This window comes from Fringilla coelebs, assembly GCF_963513975.1.
Source record: "Fringilla coelebs genome assembly, chromosome: 24".
NCBI lineage: Eukaryota > Metazoa > Chordata > Aves > Passeriformes > Fringillidae > Fringilla > Fringilla coelebs.
In genome coordinates, this window is record NC_140050.1 from 2390589 (window position 1) to 2402444 (window position 11856).

Below are 11856 nucleotides of genomic sequence, written 5' to 3' on the forward strand. Positions count from 1 at the left end.
AAATTAATCTGTCCCATGCTGTAAGAGATAAATGGATAGTTTTCTGTGTTTCTATAGATACATCAGGAGGGCCAAGGAGACCCTCTGTCCCTTCGTGTGATGGGAAAAAATTTCCACAAAGGATGAGGAAGAGGCTGAAGTACTTAATGCTTCCTCTGGACCCGAGTGTGCTGGTCAAGAGCAACTGAACATCATCAACTGGTGTGGGCCCAGATGGCCAAGAAGGCCAATGGTACCTGGCCTGTATCAAAGATAGCACAGATGAAGTTATTTGCTACCCCCTTAATGGTATCATTATGAGCTGAGTTTGCACAATTTTGTTGCAAATTTGACACTTTCATGCACTTGGGTCTGGTTTTTTCCAGCAGCAAACTCACTTGCACAGAAGAGGTCAGCTGGTCGAGTTGTCTTGGAAGCAATCTGTCTTTGACACTATCTTATGTCAAATGCTGCACCCCTCTTTGGTGTGCAGAGGGGCCACAACAAACCATCTAAGACTCTTCCATTATGAGCTAAATGCCAGAACATTCCATCTCAGGCCATACTACCTCACCTGTCCATGAAGAGCTTGTGGCCAGAAGATGCCTAGAAGGCCACATTCTCCAACCACATTCCACAGTTCACACTGGGGAAGGGTGGCAGTGGCTGCAGCTGGGTCAGGGGTCTGCATCCCTCACAGAACCAGGGAACACAATTGTTGGTGGCCTTGGCACCAGCTTGGTGGTTGACACCATGACATGGTGTGTTGGGGGCTGGGGGCCTCATGCATGCAGTCACCATTCATCCTGCTGGGCTCTGGAGCAAGCCCTGGGCAGCCCTCTGGAGAAGGAAGTGAGGACGTGGGAGCTGGACTATGGGTTGAGTTGGAGGAAGAATGGTCCTGTACCCAAGAGCAGCACTGCTGCTCCACTTCAACACTGCAGCTGATTCAAGCCTGGCTGATTGAATTGAATGGTCAGTATGAGAAGCCACATTAAAGCAGTCAGCAGCTGTTTCAGGAATTGGAACAGCTGGAAAGAGAAAGATCCAGCTCTGTCATTTTGCAGCAGGCTAACCTGGAAGCAGACAAGGAATCTATCCTCCTGGAGGCTGTGAGAAAGCAACTGGCAGAGTTTCGAGCATTTGTAGCCTAATACAACTATGATCCTCTTGATGGACCCAATGAGTGGCCTGAGCTTCCTCTCATTTCTGGACAATAGGTTTACGTCTTTGGAGACACAGATGAAGATGGTTGGTGAGATGTGGGAGAACCACATGATGGCACAAGAGGATTTGTCCCGTCCAGTCTTGTTTAAGTTGGAGTGATGGATATCCTGATGGTACCACTTCTGATGGAGACCAACTGATGGTCTCTCCAGAGGCTAATGATTAGAGGATATGGAGGATGTCCACTCTTCTTATATCTTCCTGTTAAATGTTTTCTTAATGATCTGTGTCCTCTCCCTGTCCTGTGTATATGTGAATGGAAAGGACCAGATGCATTCTGGGCAGGGGTACCAGAGAGCAGATGGTGGCAGAATTCAGGGAATCCATACACGTGTGTACTTGTGACTGTAGAGTGTCACATACGTACCTACACTAGTGACCTCCTCTCTCTGCCAGCCCAGGACAAGGCACCAGGCTGGCTTCCAGCAGCTAGGAGATCTCTACTGTACTGAACTACAGCAGCACAGCAGGCGAGGTCCTGTTCTGGAGTGGCTGGAAGCTGGGGCCAGCCTTGACATCCCTCAACACTCTGGGTCTCTGGGTTGCATGCGGGAAACTGAATCCTGCTTCATCCCCAGGGCTTCTAGCTGGGGATGAGACGACTGCACTGCTTCAGCTGAGTCCCTGCCCTGCACAGGGTTCAACCAACACCTCCCTGTCACTGCCTGTGTGTCCTTGTTTTGTCATGGGTCAAGGATAGCAGAGACCAGAGGGAAATATTTACACCTTTTGCAGACATCCATCTCTGGTAGAACAAACCTGCTTTCAGAATCAGTCTCTCTCCTCTCTTTAGATAATTGGTGATTATTTAAGTCAGCTGGAAGATGATTTATTGAGGGTGACTCTGCTGCCCTTTTCCCACATGTCTTCAACAGGAGCTGTCAGACCTGGAGCCCCGAGACATCGCCAGGGAGGCCAAAAGGGGCAGAGAACATGGCACCTTGGGCTGGCAGGGTGTGAGTCCAGGTGTGTACCCACAGGTACCCAGGGCTGTCCTTCTGAGCAGGGTCTGTGTGCTAGGGCAGGAACTCTGCTGCCTGCCAGTGTCACCGCTCAGCCAGCCCAGCGAGCTTCCCAGAGCACTTCAGGGAGAAGCTGGGGGTGGAAGGAACCCTGCTGGGAAGGGCAGAGTCCTGTTTCAGTTGAGAGGGGCCAGGGCTGTTCACAACATCCTCTGGATATTTCTGATGGCAGTTTTGAAGAAGAATATCAAAGCAGGGGTTGAATGAAAGGGAAGGAGTCTGTGCATTGTGTTTTCTCCTCTTGGTTCCCTGAGTCGGCAGACTGCGTTTTGGAAAAGGCACCGAGACCTCAGCTCTCATTAGGACTTGGCTGCCCTGGTTCTCAGGCCCTGCACACACCTCTGTCCCTGGGCAGTGTGCTGCTGCCTGGAGGTCTTTGCAGGGCAGTGCTGAGGACTCAGCAGGTGGGAAGGGGTCTGTCAACACTGACAGGGAGGAGTCACAGGAACCTGAAACAGCTCCTGGCAGAGACATCTCCAGGCAGGGAGGGAAGGTGCCACCTGAAATGCCTTGGGAGAGGCGATTCAGGCTCCTGCCTGCCATCCCCTGCAGTGCAGATGCCTTAGCCAGGGCAAGGTTACCTGACAGGAGAGACACCATGATCAGGAAGGGGGTATTCTCAGGGCAAGCCTCACCTCCAACACCAATTTTTCTTCACCTAAAGAACTGAAAGGCATTGAGCACTGGTGCAGTGTAGCAGCGTGGGGTTTAGATGTAGCAGCATGGTTGTTGCTACCTATATTTATTTCCCAATAAGCATCTCCTGTGGAAAAGCCACTTGAGTAAGCATTCAAGCAAAACAGTCAAGTCCACACACACCACACTCACTACAGCTAGCTCAGTGGAGAGAGGCAGAGGGGCCTTTTGTACGGTCAGTTCCAGCAGGGTTTATTCCAACACACCGAACAGGAACCAGAGACTAAAGTCAGGACTGTGTGCTCTGCACAAGATTAAGTAGGGGAGGGCACGGGGGTGGTACAAAGGGCAGGGCAAAGGGCTTTGGCTTTCAGGGAAGATGGAGCTGGCCACCAGGGGTACCACAACCAATGAGGAAACAGGGAAAGGAGAAACCAGGGCAAGTTGGGATGTATGGGGGAAGGAGCTGGGATGGATCAGTGTTAAGCAAGAGTCCATGAGGGGATCCTTTCCATCCGCCCAGGTGGGGTAAACTCTATGGTAAGTCTCTCCAAGACAGTGCTCTGGGGATTTCCCTGAGGTGGAAAGATTCAGAGGATTCCATAGCACAGGGTGCCCAGGAAGTCACCATCCCTGGAGGGATTTCAAAGATGTGTAGAAATGCCACTTGGGGATGTGGTTGGTGGTCTGGACAGTGCTGGGTTAACAGCTGGACTTGTGCTGTTGGTGGTCTTAAAAGTACTTCCTAATATAAACAAGTCTTTGGTTCAGAGCCCCTGGTCTGTTCTCCCACCCACCAAAGTCGCTGCTGTTAAGGCCATTGGTACAAGGATGAAGCACCTCCTCAGCAGGCCAACCTTTGATGAGGAGATACTCCCTTGTGCCCATACATCTTCCCTGACCTGCCTCCACTGGCAGGAGCATTGGGGTATTTCTCTATGTTTCCCTTCTTTGTCACCATCTCATCTGGGGTCTCCTGGTGCTGCAAAGTGAGGCTGCAATGAGGTGAACCACCCTTCATGGAACCCAGAACATCCTTTGTAAGACCCTTTCTCCAGGCTGAGCCCCTCAGGATTCCTCAGCTCCTTCTCATCAGACTTGTGCTCCAGACCCTTCCCCAGCTCTGGAATGCCCCAGCCTCTCAATGTCCTTCTTGTCATGAGGGGCCCAAAACTGACTCCAGGATTTGAGGTGAGGCCTCAGCAGTGCCCAGCACAGGGAGACAGTCACTGTCTGAGTCCTGTTGGCCATGATAGCCAGTCCCTAAATGCTTACCCACAAACTCTTACCTTGGTCTTCATCTGTGGAAATCCACAGAATCAGAGGGTTTTGGGAAAACTGCAAAAGACAGCCTCAGAGACAACAGAACTGTGATTAGAGCTAAGCAGTAGCCATGAAGTAGGTCAGCAGAAAAATTACTTTAAAAGTAGAAAAGCAAGGACAAATAGAACAATGATCTGTGTATTAAAGCTTGTCTAGAATAACTTCTTAAGCTGTAGAAAAGTTTATCTAGCAAGATATTAGGAAGTTTGAACCTTAATAATGGAGCTCTGTGCATTGTGTTTTAAGGCTCACAAACAGGTATTGTATTTGAAATAAGCAGGCATTGTTTAACCAAAGGTATGTGTCCTTATAGCGGTTGGATGGAACCACTGTCAATGTGCTTCTGCTTTGTGTGATTGGTCAAAAAACTTATAAAGAAAGTTGTAACATTAAGTTCTTGGTCTGCTGCTTGGGATGTGAGCTGCTGTCATCTTCCCATTGTCATAACCATGTAATGAGACTGATGCTGAAAAATAAAACAGCTCAAGGCGCGTCCACAGCAGTCCCGTCCGGTTTGTGATCTGTACACAGCCCCCCGGCCGGCGATGTTCATCCATCCCCGGGCACAGCTTGATCCATTCTAGTTCCTCTCTCATGTAAAGAGCAGCTCCAGCCCCTCTCCTTGCTGACCTTTCTTACTGTGTAGCCATCCACACCAGCATTCCAGTCATGCCAACTATCCCACCACATCTCTGTAATGACGATGGGACAATGGCCCTGTGACCACCCACAGCTCCCTAATCCTTCCTATTTGTTCCCCATGCTGTGTGCTTGGTCTGCAGGCAGTTCAGGTGTAATGGAGCAGGCAACCTTCCCAGAAGGGGTCCAAGAGGATAACACCTACCATACCTCTGAGGTGGTTGGTCTTCTGCTCTCATCTTTGGAGGCCACAAAGGAATATTTGTCACTGCCCTGGGGGTCCTGGCTTATTCCTTGATGTGATAGTGGAAGTGCCCCCAAGTCCTTCAGTTTAAAGCCCAGCTGTCCAAGGTGTCTGGCCTGCTGTCAGGTTCCCTGACCTCTTCTAGACATGTGGATCCCGTCCTTCCCTAACAGGCTGTAGTCATCGAAGAACGTCCCGTTATCATAAAAGTCAAGCCCCCATGATGGCACCAGCCACAAAGCCAGAAATTGATTTGCATTACATATCTATTCCTGGCTCTCCCCTTTCCTCTTATAGGAGAAATAAAGGAAAAGATTACTTGGGCATCAATATTTTTCACTTGGATCCCCAAGGCTTTGTAATCTTTCTTGATTTTGCCCAGTTTCTGGCTTGTGTGTCATTTGTGCTCATGGAAGAGCAGCAGTGGAGAGCGGTCCGTGCTCTTGAGAGGTTGTGGCACCCTCCCAGCAATATCTCAGACCTCAGCTGCCAGAAGGTAGGTTATCTCACATGGCTGTCTGCTGAAGGCCTCAGAGTCCCTTAACAGAGTCACCCACTGTGAGCACTCATAATTTCTTTTACAGTGTTCCCTCTGTGCTTCTGATACAATTTCTCCTTGCAGACCCTGCTCGTGGGTGTCTAGAGCTACTAAAGTGCTGCTTCTGGGTCTGGTGTGGTGCTGGAGGGTGGAGACTGAAGTACAGCCCTGCTTCTGTGGGTCACCAGCTCTGAAGTGCCTCATTCTCAGTGTCTGCCAGAGGAACATGGTTCTGAAACCACCTGTCCACATCCATCTCAGGTCCTCTAATACTGCACAGCCTTTTAACTGTTTCCTGTTCATGACATAACAGATCATCAAAACTGTGCACACCTTATGAAGGTATTTACCTTTTTCCAGGAGAAAGGTCTGGGCACTTGTTGCAACTCACCACCTGTACTGAAGTCTCTTTCCTTACCAGTTGTATCTGGATAAAGCCTTCCCTTGGGAAGGTCCATGCCTCCTGGACACCAGTTGACTGGAGTATCTAGTGTGAAATCATGTCTGAGAAAGAACACACTGCTCTCCTCCCTTTGCAGGGGGAGCTTCCCCACAGCAAAATAATCTGGAGTTACACATCTCACAGTTATTGGAATGTTGGGGGACACAAGACAGATGGTGGACCTTGGACCTGGTAAACATAAGAGATTTGATAGCAGGATGCCTGAGCAAAAGCAAACAGAACTTTGAAAATTAGACCTAGATTGCAAGAAGATTCAATCAAATGGGTTTACTGGAAAAAGAAAATCCCATTAAACTCTGCAAGCAAGAGATGTTGTTATATGCGTAAGTTTGTGTATGTAATTTTAACCTAATTGTTGTAGTACACATTACTAGTCTCCCTGAAATAGTATATGAGCATTTGTATCCCACAATAAAATCGGATTCTGATCACTGAGTCAGTCTCCCTGTCTCTCTGCATCGCCGACACACAGTGTGTGATCACCAGGCCACAGGTCAACTCATCCCCATGGTTTGTGCTGCTGGCAGGTGTGGGGACAAGCACAGCCATGGACTCTGTGTGACCCAAGAGACACAAGCTAGGTGCAAGTGAATTTACTTCATTTGTGAAGCTCACCAAATTTATATTCTTAGCCCAAAAGCTATTTTTAACTGCAAGCTTAAAACTAATCATAGTTCTACAATAAATCTGTCCTCTTGACATCTTCTATTATTCTTTCCAGAGTCACGAGTCAGTAGAGCAGAAAAACTGTTTTGTTTCAGATTTCTTCTTGTTCTGGTTGAAGTGGTTTCTAGTTCAGCTGGTGTAGTTTGTTCAAACATATGATATTGCTGCCACTGTTCTTTCTGTAACCCTTTCCTTACCCTAACAGACCTGCCCCGCTGACATGACTTCATTGGCTCCAGCAGGATGCAGTAAGCCATTTTCTCCTAAGTGCCTGCAAATCCCACAGGCTCAAAAGAGCAGGAGACATTGCTCAGAGACAATGATGCTGACACACATACAGACAAATGACACCAAAGTAATTTCATTGTGTACATTTCAAAAAAATCCTTGTTCCTGGAACATCTTTCCAGTAGAAGTTGTGTTCAACAGAACAAGAAGAGTTGACAACATGAGTTGCAACTGGAGAAATTCTGACCAAAGAGAAAGCGTTGGTTCAGACCCTTGAGAGAGAGGCAGCATTGGACAGAGGTCCAGAGATATAACAAGATCTCTGTCCTGGAAACCCTACACAACTCAGCCAAACAAGGTCCCAAAACAACAAAGGCAGTCCTCAGGTTAGCCCAGCGCTGGGCAGCTGGTTGCCACAGAAGCCTCCACAGGTTCCTTCTAACCTCAATCCTTCTCTGGGTATGAACCACCAAGTTCTCCTAGAAAAGCCTTATCTAGTTCCTCATATTCATCACAGTTCTATTTTGAGAGGTCCCAGGACCCAGATAGAACCAAAAGTGGATTTTTCTCTCTCAGACAATACCAGTGGAAATGTGAAGATGGAAATACCCTCACCAACACTGAAAAATGCCACCCATCCCTCTTTATAGTCCAGACAGATCCAGATCCGTGAGGGGGTACTGATTTCAGGAAGGAGAGTGCAATCAGGAGAGGTGAGAGCTAGGAAGTACCCTGCCAACAGCCCCACTGCCCAGCTGCCTTTCTCTGGCTTAAATTCAAGCCAGAGAATATAATTCTTTTTCACATTTTCTGTAGAGACCCCTCCCCATGGCCCATCCTCCTGCATCCATCATCCTCACCGCCCACTCCTGTCTCCCTGAAGGTGAAGCCATCACAGCCTAGCATGCAGCAGCATGGGTTAAATCTCTCAGGGATGTCCTGTTGTGTGTCACCTCATTTCACACTTTTGCCATCATCAGACAGGACAAGGTTCCAGTGGGCTGTGTCTGGATCCAGAACCATGTTCACTGCAGGTGAGATGGAACCAACACATCAGGGCAGAGCTCATCCCAGGGGAGCTCTTGACTGAGGCTACCTAAGGAAGAAGCTGGGTGGGAGAGGGAGCTGGCAGACTGTGGCAGGGGAAGGTGCATGTCCTGGGTTGCAAGATGTGGGTGGAGGTGTCTATTCTATTCCTATCTGTTAGAAGTGGGGCAGTTATCTTCTGTTAATTGGGCAGTTCTTCTTTATCTCTTCCACTACCAATCTTCCCTCCAGGGAGATATCTTCTGTTAATGGGCCATTGAGTCTCACTGATAAAATTGCATTACCCCATTGCAAGATGCTCCACCCAGAGGGAGGAGCCAAGCGTTCCTACCTGGATATAATCTGAGATTTGGAAGACCATAGCCAGCCTTTTCCCGCTGGATTCCCAGAGGAAGACCAGGCCCATCTACACCCCCACTGGATCTTAAGAGGAAAACTTCACCCTTCTACAGGATCACTGCTTCAACAGAACCACACTTGTCACTGCAGGAGGACTGCAGCCACCACACTTTCTGTGGATCTGCAATGATTGTCCTTAAAATTACAAAATCAATTCATTCAAATTAATTGCATTATATGTATCCAAACAATTTCCATCCCAAATGTCCCCCAGAAATGCAACCCGTGAATTCTTCCATTTGAAGATTTCTCCAATTTCTGGAAAATGGAAAGTGAAACTTGCCTATTTTTTCTGATGCTTTCCCATGAAGAAAAATAAAGAAATGCAAATAATTTTAAAAATCATCCCTTTCACCAAGCACTGTCTAACCTCCAGCAGGTTACAGTCACTCACATGGCAGAAGGGCTGCAGGGCCTCAATGTGCCTCAAAGCATGCACTGCTGCAGTGCATTTTGGTATATGCTCAGTCCAGTTCACCATTGCATCTCTGCTCTGATATACTTCCAGCCCCAAATTAATCATTGTTGTGTTGCACTAAGTAGTTTATTTATTATAAACTAGTTATTATTTTGCACTGGGTGATTGGAATTTTTCACTGAGTAGTTTTTATATTGCACTAAGTGGTTTGTTTGTATGACATGATTTGTTCCCTTCTCCCCTCTCTTCCCAAGCCTGTGGTGGTGGTCTTAGCCCGGGTTACTTCCTCCCCTCGCCCCTTGTATCCCACTGGCTGTAGCCCCTCTCCTCTGCCCCCCTTCCCCCGGGTTTAAAATCTCCCACCATGAGCCATTCTTGCTCTTTCTTCTCCTGGACACCTCCATCCCAGGCTCTCTTTCTTCCGGGATGCCATTACCTCCCTCCTGGATTCTCTTTCCCCAGAGGTGTTCCACAATAAAGTTCGTCCTGAGAAGAAGACCCTCTCTCATCTTTTGCTTTTGTCCTTGTCAGTGAAGCTGGGGTCCAGATGTTATAGATGGATAATGAGATGATTGGCTCTCGCAATTAAAAGATAATTATTGTGTGAATATCAAGAAAAGCTTTAGTGATCTATAGTTATGTTATTGTAGTTTAGATGTCCTCTGTTCTCCCCATAGTTCCCTTTCCCCCCTGTATTGTGACCATCAGACAGCCTGTGCTGTCTGGGCCAGGTAAAAAGAAGGTGTGCACAGGTGCCCCTTGCATGGGGCAGTTGGGAATGGAAAAGCTGGGAGTGCTTACAGGGTGAGGCACGGCAACACCTGATCTCCAAACCAGTTAGAAGAAAACAGTCTCCACTGATAAATGGCAAAGAGCTGACTGACAGACTCTGGGGGGGGGGGGGGGGCAGGGCTGGCTGATGCAACTCTCAGGGGTATAAAAGACTGAGCATCCATTTTGAGGATGAACCGGCCACATGGTATGCATGAGGGGCAGTTCCCAGCGCTGCAGCTTTTTCCTTATGTAGTTCTTTGTTGCATTTTTGTTAAGGTTTAATAAACCTTTTTAAATTTTTAAAGTGAGCCGTTGGTGTCTCACACAGAACTAGCCAAACCAGACCCCCACGAGGCTCTCAATCTGACAAATCATCCAGTAAAAAAGGAGCTTTCCTGTGACACAAGGGAAAATAAAAAATACATTCAAATCTTTAGGTGTTAAATTGAGACACAAGGATTTCTTTCTCATACTAAACCTGTCAAACAGGATTTCACAGCGGGGGAGACTAAGGGCAGGGGTTGGTTTTCCCTTTTTCATTTTGTTCCAGTGTTTATTTCAGCCAGGGGTCTGTAGAAACTCTGCCACACTGAAGGCTGTTCCTCTTCCCCCCAGCCTGCACTTCCCGATGGAAGTGATGGATTTAGGAGCACAGCTGCACAAACCCTATCAAAATCGCAGGTGTTTGCACATGGAAATGGAAATGGAATGGAGATGGCCATGTGCTGAGCACGCCGCTGGGCCGGTGCCCCGGGGGCCTCTGCTGAGCACAGCTCCCTGGGCTCAGCTCACCTGATACCGATACCAAAGGGCTGACCCCTGCTCCAGCCTGAGCGGGACATGCTGCAGCGACAGGAGAGTTCCTGGGTCACGCCTCTGCTCAGGATGATGCTGCTCTCCACTGCAGAGCTCATTGTCATCCAGGGTAGTGTCTTCCCAGTGGGATGGGAGCTGCCACCCATGGAATCTTGCCACAGCACTGGAGGCCGTGGGTACCAGCTGTCTGAGCTGCAGGACACCTGAATCCCCCTGGCTCGTAGTGCTCCAACGTGATGTACAGCCACTGGCTGAGGGAACAGAGAGACCCCAGGTGAGCCTGTGGGGTGCTGGATGCTGGGGGATGTGGTGGTTTGGATACTGGGGGATGTGGTGGTTTGGCTGTTTCTCCTTCTGACAATGACAAACTTTGACACAAGCAAATTAAATAGATTTTTTCAGAGAAGTGTCACCTGGAGTTGGGACATTTCTTGCAATCTCATTTGCATAACATAGACATCTGCTCTGGAGGCCAGTTCAGCAGGAAAATAATCCACAGGCCTGGACATTAAAACATAAATACACAAATTACAACATTCTTTCTTTATTACCCAATGCCTAATTTTTTTCTTACACCTTCTTATATGAAGAAAACAATAGGAAGAACACTTCTGAAGGAGGAAGCATATCTCCTTACTTGGTGGGTAATTTCACCTCTCTGAGACAACCTTGGTATTTTCAAACATGGGACTTAAGAAAACCCTATTTCCAAAGCAGCCACCTCAAACTGCTTCTGGGCAGGAGGACAGGGAAAAAGCGCACGGGCTGCAAGCAAGTAGATCAGAGGTACCAAGGACACAAACTACAGACCTGTCACCTTCAACTCTACCACAGCCTCGACGTAATCTAAGCCATGTTGAAGAAAACAGGTGTAATTCCCTCTGTCAGAGAGTTGGACGTGGAAAATTTTCAAGTGTGTGCTGCCCTGGGCAGGGCCATCCTTCAGCAGCTCGGTGTGCCCTCAGTATTGAAGCATCTGCTCCCCACACAGGACCTGTCCCCCCTTGTAGCGATGCACAAAGGGTGAGAGCTGCTCCAAAACCAGGTCACCTCCGTGTCCTGTGTGTGCTGCTCTGGGGAGAAGCTGCAGGGCAGCATGACATTCCTGCCCTTGGCCAAGGGATGGAGTTGGGGTGTCCCCTCACCTTGAGCAGAGCTTGGAGAAGCAGCCAGAGGAAGCAGAGAGAGCTGTGAGCTTGCTGTGGCACCTGAGCTCAGGCACAGCAGGTGCTGCTCAGCACCATTTGTGTACTGCCAGGCCAGGTGTTGGGGGGGTTTATGATGATACATTCTTTATGACGATACATAAAGATACATCTGCTTTATGCCCAGAAATGTCTGCAGGATCTTTAACATGAACCAGGAGGCAGGGCCAGAGTCTGGGAGCCCCAGGCAGGGGCTCTGTTCAATCTCTTTCTCTCTGGCATGGTCAGCAGC

General features: G+C 48.5%; 1 pseudogene across 1 annotated transcript; it reads right to left on the reverse strand.

Moving 5' to 3' along the window:
- Window positions 1-2805: 2805 nt before the first annotated feature.
- On the reverse strand, window positions 2806-11517 carry LOC311162786 (butyrophilin subfamily 1 member A1-like; annotated as a pseudogene). The gene is made up of 6 exons: window positions 11237-11517; window positions 10396-10670; window positions 9664-9718; window positions 7549-7993; window positions 3767-3846; window positions 2806-2809 (listed from the first exon to the last, which is right to left on the reverse strand). The product of its transcript is annotated as a butyrophilin subfamily 1 member A1-like (transcript).
- Window positions 11518-11856: the final 339 nt, after the last annotated feature.